This window comes from Rhinolophus sinicus, chromosome X (genome assembly GCF_036562045.2).
Source record: "Rhinolophus sinicus isolate RSC01 chromosome X, ASM3656204v1, whole genome shotgun sequence".
In the NCBI taxonomy this organism is placed as follows: Eukaryota; Metazoa; Chordata; class Mammalia; order Chiroptera; family Rhinolophidae; genus Rhinolophus; species Rhinolophus sinicus.
This window is the reverse complement of record NC_133768.1, coordinates 77,264,847-77,279,252: the sequence shown is the minus strand read 5'-3', so window position 1 is coordinate 77,279,252 and position 14,406 is coordinate 77,264,847. Positions and strand designations below refer to the sequence as shown.

The 14,406-nt window shown below is 42.7% G+C and overlaps 1 protein-coding gene across 17 annotated transcripts in view; it reads right to left on the bottom strand.

Moving 5' to 3' along the window:
* The window catches only part of PAK3 (p21 (RAC1) activated kinase 3), a 415,175-nt gene that overhangs the window by 210,743 nt on the left and 190,026 nt on the right, over positions 1-14,406 (bottom strand). The window contains exons 3-4 of one of the 17 annotated variants that reach the window (XM_074324349.1): positions 9,410-9,557; positions 8,223-8,312 (exon numbers count right to left, since the gene is read on the bottom strand). The exons of the other annotated variants lie outside the window; for them this stretch is intronic. The gene's annotated coding sequence lies outside the window, so the exon portion shown is untranslated. The remainder of the gene's footprint in view (positions 1-8,222; positions 8,313-9,409; positions 9,558-14,406) is intronic. 17 annotated transcript variants of the gene reach the window in all.

The window sequence follows — 14,406 nt, the reverse complement described above, 5'->3', positions numbered from 1 at the left end:
TATAGCACCTAAGCAGGCTATTGGAGGATGAATAGGAGTTCACCAGGATCTAGGGCAGGAAATGAACAAGGTACAGTCCCTGCTCTTGAATAGACTTAAAATGTAATGGGTTTTGGCCATGACAACAGGTTGCTATTGAAGGACAGAGAAAGGGCCTTCCAACAGCCTGTAGAAGGAGGCTTCACAGAGAAAGTACACTTGAGCTGAATTGGGAAGAATGAGTAACCAAACCATAGGGAGGGAAATTTTCAGTGCAAAGAACAACAGTTGTTAAGGTCCAGAGGAGATTAGAGACAACACAATGTATTAGAGGAACTGCAGATAACTTGATGTGACTATAGCAAAGAGGAACGATGAGAAAAATATAAGATCAGTAGAGACCAAATGAAGAATGGTCCTGTATGTCTTTTTTTGTGGTTTGGACCCTTCCTGTCTAGATGAACAGGTTTTAAGCAGTGGGATGGCAAGATTAGCTTTGAATTTCAGAACTACTGTTTGCATGACAATGTAGTAGATGTCTCAGGTTGAAGACTGGGGGATTTTTCCCCCATGGAGTGGGATGTTCCAGGTAGCACCATGGTAATAATTCTGAAGAGAGACAACACTGAGAAAATGAACCAGGGGAGAAGAAGCACAGGCAGTATGAGAATAGAAAGACACAAGAGAGATTTCAAGAAGGGACTCTCTTTTAGACATTGGCCAAAGATGGCAGGGATGCTAGGCCTGGTGGGATTAACATATCTCATGCCCCTGAATGGAAATCTGGGTAGAAATATATTTCTATCTCACGAGGCCTAGAGGAGTTTGTCAGGCCTTTTTTTCCAGTCTTTAGGGGTTTTCCAGCTTTACTGAGGTATAATTGACAAATAAAAATTATATTTATTTAAGGTACACAAGGTGATGGATTGATATTTGTATACACTGTGAAATGATTACCACAATCAAGTTAACTCACACATCCATCACCTCACATAGTTACTTTTTTTTTGGTATGGTGAGAACACTTAAGAACTACTGTTTTCACAAATTTCAAGTATACATTATTATGTGAATTGTCAAGTATACAGTATTACTAACTATAGTCACCATGTTGTACATTACATCCACAGTGTAGCCTTTAGTTTTTGTTTGGGATTCCAAACAGAACTGTGCCTCAGTTTCTTTTTTTTAAGTGAGCATAAACAACTAGCTTAGAATGGTGATAAAAAAACACAACACAGGGTACTAGACTTATTGGGGGGAATCACTTCATAAATTATATAAATGTCTAACCACTATACTGTACACCTGAAAATAACGTAATATTGAATGTCAACTATAATTGAAAAAATAATAGTCACAGGGATGTAAAGTACAGCATAGGAAATATAGTCAATAATATTGTATTAACTATGCACAATGTCATATGGGTTATAGACTTGTTGGGGTTTCACTTTATGAGGTATGTAAATGTCTAATAACTATGTTGTTTTGTACACCTGAACTAATAACAAACTGATGAAGTTGGTTTGCTGATAACAAATATGATTATGTTGGAGACCTCTTGTATTAGCCATCATTGGATCACCGGTAATAATCATATTCCTAAGAGAATAATAGGAGTACATTATTCTGGTTTGGGCCAATAGAATAGCACTTTTGAGTTTTATAGAAAATTCATCTAAATTTTTACACAGACTCTACAAACAAACAAAAATTCTACAAATACTGAATATCTGCAAATGGACTCCAAATATGTAAATTTTGCATAAGTCAATATACAAAGAAGAGATAACCCAGTGACACGTTAGATATCTCAATAAAGGTTAAACTAGGAATATCTAGTGGGAAGCAAAACAAATGTGTATCTAAGCATCTTATCTCTGAGAGTTATAAACTACATAGCAAGTAGTAAAAAGCTGAAGGAAACATCAATTTACATGTAGTAGAAAAAAAATCTCTCTAGCTAAATCAGTTCCTCTCAGTATAGATACCAAGATTAAGACAATAAACACAAATAGAGTAGCAGTAGTTCTAACATGTTTACTTGGCATTATGACATTAATTTGGAGACCATCAGCATGGGAGTTAAGCGCATCTGGGCAGGTAATAGCCAGCTCACGTGCCCAGCTCTCCATTTAACCATTTCATAATGCATGTCCAGATTGGTATTACTCCAGCAGTATGAAAAAACCATACAGCAAGCCTCAAATTATGGAGGTGAATGGTACCACTGTGGCCATATATCATTCAGCCTTGTCGCAAAGGGTACTCAACGATGTCACATTTGTTGCTCTCTTATAAATGTGTTGGATATCACATAGGATACAGAGAGAAACACAATGTGGCTCGGTTAGCAGATAAGCTGTAGCTAGCATTCATATACTTTTTTACAAGGAGCATTATGTTCATTCAGTTCAAGCAACTCTTATGTGCTGACTGTAGCCACAGAAGGCTTTGCCAATATTCGCAAAGATGCAAATATTCAGTTTGGACTGATACCTTCTCAGCCTAGCACTGCTGCTAATGAGCTTCATGACATTGAATATATCTCTTGGTCCCTCTGAATCTATTTCCTCACATACAAAAGGTAGCTACAACACTAACAGGTTGTGAGGACCTCAAGTGATCCATATGTGGGAAATGCTTTGGAGTAATTAAAGATATTCTACCAATAGAAGATGTTTACAATTACTGCCACAGATTTCACAAGCCATAACAAAATTGCCACCATTCATTGAGATATTATTATGTCCCTGGCGCTCTGCTAAAAGTTACTCATGTACAAGTTAATATAAGTTGTGTAACCATTGAGGTGTTATTATTTCCATTTTACAGATGAAACTGATGTTCAGAGACATCAGGTCACTTACCAAGGTCATAGAGCTACTAGTAAGTGGAAGAGTTAAGACCATACAATCCCATGTCTGTGTGACTTCAAAGCTAATCCTCTTATGATTCCTCAATCATACAACAGTTCCATCTGATATGATGAGTTCTCAGTTACTTGCAGCTTTTGCATGGACACAAATGTTCTCAGGGCTTCAGAGTAAGTGAACTGTGCTTCCAGTGTGGAGTTTGGGACCAAAGCCTAGAAATAAGCATAACTTCTATCCATAAAGCAGATGTTTCAGCATTAGAATGAAGGGCAGATGAGCGTGGTTAGAGACCAGACCTCTTCCTCTACCAGCATTAGGAGTCTATTCTATTTCCCTCTCCCAAGTTTCTGTGCCAACAAATGAAAATGACAACAGTGAGGGCTTCACTATTTCAAGGGGGAAAGTTGGAGGACTAGAGGGGACATTTAAATTAACAAGAAACATTGCAGCAATGGCCTGATAAACATGTACTAAAATGACACAGGAAATGAAAAGAACTCCACTGGTTAATTCTGTTTTTCACTCATCTTCTTAAGTAGGAATGAGCACTGATTCCTAGCTCATGGTTAAACAGAAATAAAGACTTAAAGGAAAGCAGGCAACAAGTGCTGTGAAAATTGGGTCTTTGGATGCAAAGAACTATACTGTCTATTATCCTAAGGTCCTGTCCCTCTGAAGGCACCTACCTCAAAGGGCCATGGTAAGGAAAATAATAAGACCTATCATTTATTGAGCACTTAGTATAGGCCAGACATTGTGCTAAATGCTTTTCTATATTATCTCATTTCATCCTCATAACTCAGCGAGGCTGATGGTATTAGTGTCACTCCCATTTTAAAGATGAGGGAACTGAGGCTTTAGGGGGAAAAGTAATTGACTCAAACAAGGTTACAGAGCTAAGAACTGGTGAAACTGGGATTCAAATGCTGGTCTACTGACTCCAGAGGTGGTGCTCGTAATGCCTCTATCATAATGAATGAATGGGTTACTAAATGTTTTGAAAAGTATAAAACATATAAATGCAAAGGGCTGGTTCTCCTCACTTAGATCTTCTCACTGTATTCAAGTGAATTTAAGCCGGCACATTTTTCCCTTCCTAAAATTCAGCCAGTCTTGTAAATTATATAAATTAGTTTTGGTGAGTCTTGGCATGTCAACAGGAACTGTGAAATATAAATTTGCGAGGCTATTTTTCTAAAGCCATCTCTTGGTGGAGGTGGTACAAAATTTCCATCAAGGTCTGTAGCTCACTTTTAGTCCTCTACCATAGGCCCAGTGACAAAGGGCTCTTTTACACAATCTTCTGGAAAGATGGCACAGCCCTGTGCTGAGCAAGGTGTCTACAAGGAGGTTTACTTTGGGAAGTGACTTCCCTATATCCTGACTGCTGCTGTTTTCAGCCACTCATGGGCCCTCAAGGCCTTTGGAGCCTGAAGACCACTAGATTACATGAAAAAGTTTCCTTTAATCTCAAGCCTTAAGAGTGTTGCCTTGTTCTACTGTTTCATGGTGACTTCACCTTTGCCACTCAAATGAAAGTAACACAAGGGCAGAATGTTTCTTTCATGCATTTGAATCTCTCTCTGGGCCTAGCACTATGTGGGGCCCACTGAAGATCCTCCATCTAAGCTGGTAATACCATCGGAATTCTGGGATTGAGGAAAAGGCACTGGATCTTTCCTGACAACATGTTGCTGCCCACATACCATTTTCAGTTTCTTAACTGAATCTCACAAGTAGCTGCTCTGGGCCTGACACTGTGATAGGCACTGGAAATCCTAAATAAGACAATGTGGTCTCTGCTATCAAAGAACTTCTCAATCTAATGGCGGGTGTTAGGGGTAGTGGGTGGTATTCCAGAGTATAGGCTCTTCCACATGGTGTACCAGAACCCATATCAAATATTAGCTTGGTCATATTTTACATTCATTTTCACTCCAGAGAGTCTTCAGCAGGGGAAGCCATAGGCTAGGAAAGTTGCTGCAAGGTGCTCTCATATTTCTAAATCCCTGGTAGGGAACGGGGGTGGCACATGACTCTGGCACTAGGCTCCTGGTCTAGTGGTTCACTCCTGGATTTTGTGCTTTTTTCTATCCCCTTAAAGGGAAATCTACAGTCTGTCTGGAGTTCAAGGAAGTTTTCTTTAGCTTGTCTTTACCCATATGTACTGAGAAATTTGCTCTGTTAATTTGTTAGTAACAGCTGTTGAAATTCCAGTGGAGTCTGTGGATGCGCATGCACACTCACAATAGAATTTATTTCATCATCTTGTTAACTCATTAACCCTTTCTTTCTCGTTCTTGAATACCATGTTCCTGGGTTAACATGTAAAAGTAGACCTGGCTAGATTAGAGATGCCTACTTAGAGTAGTACTGCCCTTTCCATGTGTCTGACCCACAGGCAATTCCAGATCATAAATATAAAATTGGAGACACACACTTTTGCATAGGAAACCATTAAGTGTGCACAAAGAAACACATTCTTCATCTTCCCCACTTTTTGGAAGAGAGATGAGGTAACAAGTTTTTTTTTTTTTTAATTTATTTTTTAAATTTATTGGGGTGACAATTGTTAGTAAAATTACATAGATTTCAGGTGTACAATTCTGTATTACATCATCTATAAATCCCATTGTGTGTTCACCACCCAGAGTCAGTTCTCCTTCCATCACCATATATTTGATCCCCCTTACCCTCATCTCCTACCACCCACCCCCCTTACCCTCTGGTAACCACTTTAATCATAGACTTCCAGAAAAACAAAAAAACAAAACAAAAACAAACGAACATTGAAATTCCAATCTCTTTTGGATAGAACTGGCTAACATTCTGCCTATGAGATGATTTCTGTTAAAGGAAACTGGTGAAAGGATACAAAACTTGCTTTGTGCAATTGAACTTTCTCTTTTTAATCCTAGACATAAATCCCAGTCCTTTCTGCTCTGGAAAGATCTAGACCCATAAGCACCCTGGCTGAGACCAACACTCTTCCTTTGGCCACAGGTTGCTGGAAAACCTTTAAGCAGGGGTGAGGAGAGCACTAGTGGCAAGTAAGAAAAAAGAGTGACAACTGTGATTATGAACTATTACCTGCAATCAGGTTTGCTATAGTGCGTGTACATTAGTGAAAAGGTGTGTGAATGTGGCAATATCAGTGTGGGGCAGGTATAAGAGTTTGGGAAAGTATATCTGGGTGTGGACATGAAAGTGTAGATCACTATAAGCATGTGTATGTAAATCAATGAGAGTAGATGTGGGTCAATGGGACCGTCTCAGTAAAGGAGTGTTGGTTACTGTCAATGAGTATGTGTCAGTGGCAATGTGTCCATGTGAGAGTCCGGGTAAGAACACATGGCAGTTCAAAATGTGTCAAGTGAGAGTCAGTGGTTTATGCATCAGTGACTCTGTGGGCATGTGGGTCAGTCTGAGCAAGTGTATCAATGTAAGGGAGGATGTGACAGGATGAATGTGAGTCTAAGTGAAGATCAGTCTATGTGGTCATACATGGAATCAGTCACTGCCTCTGTGTGAGTACATTTACGTATTTTTGTGAATTGACCGTGATAGTGAGAATTGTGTGGGTCAGTGTGGGGTGTGCCAGTGTAAATGCAGTCAGTGACTATGCATGTCACTATATGTAGATTGCGGTGAATGTGCGTAGCAATGTGAGTGAGTGGTATCAGTATGAATGAGAATGTGTAAGAATGTGAGTGTGTGGCAAGTGTGATTGTGCCAGTGTGAATATGTGTGATATACAAATGGGAGTTGGTGCATGAGAGGGTGTACATGGGAATGGATATGAGTGTCAGGGAGTAGGAGTGTATGTCCATGGGAATGTGTAGGAGTTATGATTTTGATTGTGTGGTTGTGGATGTGAGAATATATGAAAATGTGAGAATGTAAGTATGTAAGCCTCGGTGTGCAGTAAGTGTGACTGTGTTAATATAAATTTGTGTGAGTATTGAATGTGAGTGAGCAAATAGATGTGTCAGTGCGTGTCAATGTGACTGTACCTGTGTGTGATTGTGTATGAGTCTGAGAAGAGGGTGACATGTGACAGTGAAAATTGATACATTTATGAAAATGAGTGTATTTGATTATTTGATTATGTATGCCTGTGAGTTTGGTGAACAGTGCAACTATGTCTCAGTGTGAAGGTGAATGTATATGAATGTTTGAGTGTGTATCAAAATAAGTGTGTTTCCATGTGTAAGTGTGACTATATGTTAATGTGACAGAGTATGGATGCTGTGTCAGTGCTGAGTATACAAAAGCTTGTAATTCTGAGTGCAAGAATGTAAGAAAGTATAAAAGTTTAAATGGGGGGGATTGTGTTTATGGTGTCATCATGTACAAATGTGAACATCAGAGCATGCATGCATATGTGCATGTGCCTGTGATGAGTTAGAAGTTGTGTAAATGTGTGAATGTGAAGAGGAAAAAGTAATAGTATAAATGTGTTGTGAATGAAACTGAGGGTGTCTATGACAGAAACAAGCAGAGGAAAGTCAATATGTATTTGTGTGTACAGTGTGTGTAATTGTGTAGGAATGTGAGGGTTACGGATGATTCTATCATCTGTGTGGATGTGAGAGTGAAAGTGTGACTGGGAGTGTGTGAAAATATAAGAAAGCATACAGGTATAAGTGGGGTGAGAATGTGAGAGTGAGGTGTATGGCAAGTGTAAGTTTGTGTATGAAAACGTGACTATATAAATGTATGTGTCAGTATGAATGTGACTGTATGTAGTGGGTTTGTAAATACGATTGTGTGAGAGGGTGAGGGGTAAAAGTGATTATCACTATAAATGTGTCCAGTGTGAAAAGTGAGTGTGAATCAAAGAAGTAAACATGATTGCATGAATGCACAAGAGTACATAAATGTGATTGTGAGAGTGTGTGTATGAGCACTGAAGGGTACCAAAATAATTTGGGATGATGAGAAACTTTCGAGGAAGGGTCTTTCCTCCTAAAGTCGCATGTGTCCAGTTACTTTGCCCCTCTCAACTTCTATCTCCTCATGAGTAAAACAGGGATAATAATACCTACCATGAGTTAGTATCATTTTTATAATCAGAAACAAATACATTAACTGTTACAAAAACATACCTACCTTGCAGAGTTACTGTAGGATTAAATGGTCTCATGCAAGTAAAATGCCTAGTATAGTGCTAGCAACAGTAGATACTCAATAAATACAAGTTATTGTAGCTGTCATAGAACACCCAGGAGTGACCCAGGGGCTTGCTTCTTATTTTAGCCAGTTCTCGTTACCTTCTGCCACTCAAGGGCTATAGAAGATCCCCTACCAGGGCATCTCTAGAAAGTTGAATGCATTGGTATCGGCAAGGCTGTAATTTCATACCTTCAATTTCACGGCCAAAACTCTGGAGCTTCCCCTTCGTGAGAAGGCATCACATAAACAGCTGCTGCTGAACTGCAGTTTTCTTTTGTCCTATGGGCCCAGGATAGGCTCAGCGTGAAAGAGAATTGCACTGCATATTCCTTGTTTGTTTTTTTGTTTTTCTTCTTGGGTGTTTATAAGAATTTTGGTTGTTTGCTTTTTACTTGGGCAATATGAGAGATATTTAAGTAACTGACAAAGAAACAGAGAGAAGACAGGACAGAGATACGGAGGGACGGCCAGACACAAACAGGTGGTTGGACTGCAGTGTATGGCAACAGAAGGCCAGCTGGAGAAGCTGACAGAGGAAGCTATAATGGTTGCCTGAGAAGCAAAGAGAACAGGGCGATGATCAGAGAAGCAGGCCAAGAAACCTGCAAGAAGTAGAGAGGAAGAGAGAAAGGCCCAAACTGAAAGATGCTGGGGAATGTCAGGCACTTTCCCTGGGAGAGAGACTAGAGGCCTATGAGATCCGGTCCCTACCCTGAAGAGCTTACAGTCTAGTTTACCTGCCAAGACGAATGCTATTGGAACCATGCAAGAACCATTTCAGGCAGCATAGAAGCAAGAGCTACTCATCAACACAGTACAGACTCAAGTGTTGTTTGAGAGCTGGAGGAGTAAGTGATCCCTGGTTGGGTGGGAAGGTAGAGGGAAAGTTCTAGAAGGTTTTAAGTTAAGCTGGGATGGATCGGGTTCAGGTTACACTTTGAATAGGCAGGTAAAATTAAGGTTATGAGGCAGTAGAAATTATAGGAACTGATTGGTGAATATGTGGCATGTGGCTGAAACGCCACTTTGATACCAAAAGCAGGGGGGAAGGAAAGGACAGCTTGATGAGAAGCATGTCTGTGTTACATTGAAACTCTTAGATGGAGCTTAACATTAGCAAAGGACTTGGCAGTGACTGTTAGGTTGTTTCTCCTACTCTCCCTAGGATGTAGGTCAAGGCTGTCATTCCCATATTAGACATGGGAGAACCAAGAGACCCTGTACTGGGGTCAATCCCCCATAAAGAAAGGGCCATGCCCTGATGTCTGCCTCGTGATGCCCAAGCAGGACCTTTAACATTGCGAGCTGTGATGGAAAAGAGGCATTTTCCTGAACTTGGAGATCCCTAACTCCCTGCCCTGGAATCCAATACTCACCTCATATCACCACTGCTGCAGGACCTCAGCTCAGGTAGGCGCTGCCCATGAGAAAGGGCTGGGCTGCCTTTAGTTCCAATGGACTCAGTGCTGGGCACACCAGCTGCCACAAGATGTAAGGACTCAGCTGCTCTTTCTTGGGGGAAACCTGCCAAGAGAAGTATTGTGGGGGAGCGGGAACCTCTTTGCCCACCTGCTACCACTCCCTCACCCAACCCTACAGATATAACACATGCACTACAGTGAATTTCAGGAAATCCCTTCAAAAGGCAGAGAACCAAAGAAATGTGAAAAAAAAGCATTATTATGTAGGAGTCCAGAAAGGGCATTGAACTGGGAGATTCAAGTTAAGAAATGTTGTCACTTCATTCTGGATCTGTTTGCTATCTAGTGGAAAAGACCTGTCCTAGTCACCTTTGACAAGTGTTGGGGGGACTAAATCAAATATGACAAGCATGAAATATTTGCATATTTACCAGAGGTGTTATAGTTTAGTGCACAATAGAAAAATGAAAGATGATGGCAAATGCAGGTGGACTCTGAGGATAACTGAGCTTCCTGAAGACCTGGCACTGCTGTTCAGTTTATTTCATCCCTCAACTCTAAGTGTCTCTCTCCATTTCCATTTGCCTTCTCAACAACCTCCTTCTCCAGGGCAGGAAGCACTCTGAAGTCGCTATATCATCTAACAGCTGCTGAGGGCCTCAGCCTCTGGATCCAACTGGAACTTCCCTCTGCCTTTCCCCAATCTCCACCACAGGAATATCTTTCACAATCTTCCCCAGATTTCTTAGGTTAGTATATATTGGTGTGTGTGTGTGTGTGTGTGTGTGAATTTACCCTATCTATCTTCCCCACAGAGGTTTGTCCATGTCCAGCCCTGAAGGAGACGGGGTCTCCTTAACCTCTCCTTTTCCTGTCTTTCCCCACAATCACTTATGCCTCTCAAAGAGGAGACCAAACTTCCCCTGACAGCACCACAAGCTCTGCAATCCTTCCTACCCTATCCCACTTTCCCTCCATGGTGTTTGTCCTCAAAGAAAAGCAGCACCTATATGTAATTCACAATAAAGCTGGATCCAGGCTAGCACAAATGCTTTTAGAGAACATCAGAAGACAGGGGTCCTAATCCAAAGTCAGGGATGGGTGGATGGATATCTAAATGTGGAGAGAGCAAAATTAAAGCCCCAGGGAGCCAAGAAAAGCCCCATGATTTCCAATTCCCCCTTCTTGAATAACAAAACAAAACAAAACAAACCAACAAAAAACAAGCCATTCCCCAGGTCTGGCACTCACTCCTTGCAAGACTCCAGAGTACATCTGTACGCTGTACCCTAGTGACCCTGGCATTCCTGGAGTGCTTCCTACATGCACACTCCAAGCAGCCTTTCCAAATCCCACCCACTGTTCAGCTGAGTGGTGCCCGCAGGCTCCACCATTGCATGAGCTCATTCTAAAAGGGAGTAGGGTGGGTGTAGAGGAGTGAGGGCTGTCAAAGCTCTAGAGAGGGGCAAGGTTCAAAGAGGGCTCAAGAAGAATGGCTGCACAAGCCGTTATGGAAGGCGGTGTGGAGGTTCCTCAAAAAATTACGAATAGAATTGCCATATGACCCAGCAATCCCTCTCCTGGGTATCTACCCAAAAAATCTGAAAACATTTAGAGATAAAGACACGTGTGCTCCAATGTTCATTGCACCTTTGTTTACGGTGGCCAAGACATGGAAACAACCAAAATGTCCTTCGATAGATGAATGGATGAAGAAGTTGTGGTATATATACACAATGGAATACTATTCGGCGGTAAGAAAAGATGATATAGGAACATTTGTGACAACATGGATGGATCTTGAGAGTGTAATGCTGAGCGAAATAAGTCAGACAGAAAAAGCAGAGAACCATGTGATTTCACTGATATGTGGTATATAAACCAAAAGCTACAAAAGAACAAGACAAAGAATGGCTGCACAAAAGCCTCCTGCCTATCCCCAGGGCTGAGGGCGGGTCCCAGGGAGATAGCATACACCCATGGTGGTGGGGGATAACACTAAAAGATCTGGGGGCTGGAGGTGGGGAGAAATGCACCAACCTGTACTAACCAAGTACCTCTGTTTCTGCGCAAGATCCGGAGCTTTCCTTTGGCTTGTCTCCACTTCCCTTCATCGCTTATTAATTCCAAGCAGCCTGCCTCAAAACCACCAGTTGCACAGCAGGAGTCAGTGCAGATGCCACTGGCAGGACACAGTGCTCCACCTGGTGGCCACACTCCTGTTGGCCTGGGGGTGTGTCCTGTGAGTGAGCACATGCAGGATCAAGTATATCTGTGTTGCTCCCTGTACCATGTTGTATTGTGTGCCTTATGTGCTTGTACTATGTTGTGTGTGTGCCATATCATATCTATACCATGTTGTGTGTATATAAAGTCTGTATCATGTGTGCTGAGTTGTGTTTATATCATTTTGTATGTATTGTTTCAGTACTGTATTGTGTATGTGCTGTGGGTCTGCACTGTGTTGTATGTTTATTGCATTTCTCCCATGCTGTGTATGTACCATGTGGCTAAGCCATATGTCTATGTATGTCTATATCATGTTGTGTGTCTATACTGCCTTGTGTGTGCACCTGTGGACCATCCTCCTCCTGAAGTGTGGGGTGGGGATTAGCACACCCATCTTGTGTCTATTAGCACCCCAACCTTGCTGCATTTCAGCCTCCTGCCAGCATCTCTATATGGGGACTAGGGCTGCCACCTTGTTGGGGGTGGGTGAAGGAAGCTGCAGATAACCAGTCTCTCTACCACAGAGCCCTCTCATGGCAGGTACCTGGCCCAGCACTGAAGATATCTTGGAAACTAATTCTGGAGCCCTTTTCAGGCCCAAAGGAAGAAAATGGGCACTGCGAGGGCATGGTTCCCTCTCTCAATTTCCAGCCCCATACATATATGAGAAGGGCCTAAGAAAGCCACAGCTGCCTTGAGTCTTTCCTTCAGGCCAGCTGGAAGGACTGGAGCACTTTTCTACAGTGAGTAAGAGCTGCACAAGGGTTTAGCTTTGGCACCAGAGCTGGGATATGAGATGTATGGGGAGTTCTGCCAAAGGTGTGTCCACTGAAGTCACTAGACGGCGCGAATGTGCTGACTGTTAGGGGTAGGTCTCTTGAGGATTGCAGAATTCCAAAAAGTCCACCTGGCTCAGAGACAGATGGGGGAGAAAGATAGATGTGAAAGGCTCCAAACCCCAAGCCAAGCCCCCTTCCTCACCCTTACTCCAAAAAATTCTGTTTTGAGATTCATTTAGGGAGTCAGGGCCAGTAGCGAATCTCTGCCCCTCCACTCTTCTCCAACCACCTAAGATCTGTATAAGATCCCCATAGAGCTTTTCGTGGGCTTGGATATTATAAGGTCCTTAGCAGATTCTCCACTTGGGCTTCTCTTTTCTTTACTGTTCCTCATTCACATGAAATAAAAATAAAGTCATACTGCTGAAAGAGATGAAATCTGTGTAGGGGTTATGGGTTTGTTTTGTACTGTTTTCCCCCAAATTGGACAGTATACCAAAAGGAGTGTGATTTAGAAGGGGTAAATTTGGGGAAGAGAGCTGTCCTTTAGTGGACCTGTGTTTACTACCAAGACCGAATGGACCCACATTCTAACATTTCATGACCACCTTAGAAACCACCTCCTCCAACCCCATTGTTTGTAAGACAAGCAAACTGAGGCCCAGAAAAGGGTAGAAATACTCAAACCAGAATGCCTGACTTCCGATTCCCAGAATTCATTCCACACCAGCTTCTGGTCCTCCAGTTCCTAAAACACTTCCTTCTCCAAATCTAGCCCCCTCCCACCTCATAGCAAAACCCTGGACTCCACCTCCACTTTGTGGCCTTCAAGACCATCCTATTTCACCTCAGTCATAAGTCTCCCAGCCCTCTCTTTGCCCATGCCTTTGGAATGGTTTCCATTCCCCACCAGTAAATTGTTCATCTCTTTCCAGTCTTCAATGTTCACCTCCCCCATTTTGCTTCCCACCCACACACCTAGCTGTAGCTATGCGTTTTTGCCCCTCATCACATCCCCTGAGTGCAGCACAGATTGCCTTAACCTGAAGATAATTGACCGAATATGTAAATCAGACACGGATCCATCGCATTGATTAACATTTCCAATTAAACTCTGGATTAGGCTTAGTGACTCGAGTAATCACCGAGTAATCACCACATGTGGAAATTCAAATGCCTTCTAAAGTCGGAGAGTATGATAGGAAGCTGCACATTTCTGCGGGGAAATGGAAACAAACTGCCAGACCTGGGGGTTCACTTGGTTCTTTGGTATCCTGTCCTGCGGGGCGACCTGCTGGATCTCTAGTCCCGTTTCCCACATAAGAACGCAGGATATGGGGAGGCCAAACAGGAACACCCACGGAGCCATAGATAGGAGAGTCACACCACTATATTCTTGCTGGCGGCTGGGTTGGAGACACAGGAAACAGGAGCCACACGATCCGCAACCCTCACTGAGCCTCTTGCAGGCTCAGCCACCATCTTCTCGCTAGCCCCCATTTTCTGCTAGCGTAGCCATAGCAGTTATATTAGTGGCCAATGGCTCACTGGTTACAGCTGACGGCCAACTAGCCACAGCTGATGGCCATCCAATCACAGTTGATGGCCACTTACTACGTGAGACAGCCCCTTTCCACGTCAGGCCGAGAGCCTGGAACCTGCACTCCTGGCTGTCCCCACATACCCCTATATTAGATTTTATGTCTGGCTATTACTGGATTCAAGACTGGCTTCAAACCTGAAATGGAGGACTCCAGCCCTGTGCTCCACTGCGTGCTCTTTCCTGCCCCCTTCTGGAGAAGCCGCATAGTGCTGAGTTGGTAGGTGTGTCCACCCCAGGCCCTGCAGATGAAAGCACCTAGCCTATGGCGGGTGGAGAAGTTGGGGGAAAACAGGACAGCTGAAGCTTAAGCTGCAGTTACCTTCTAGGGTAGTTGTTTCCGC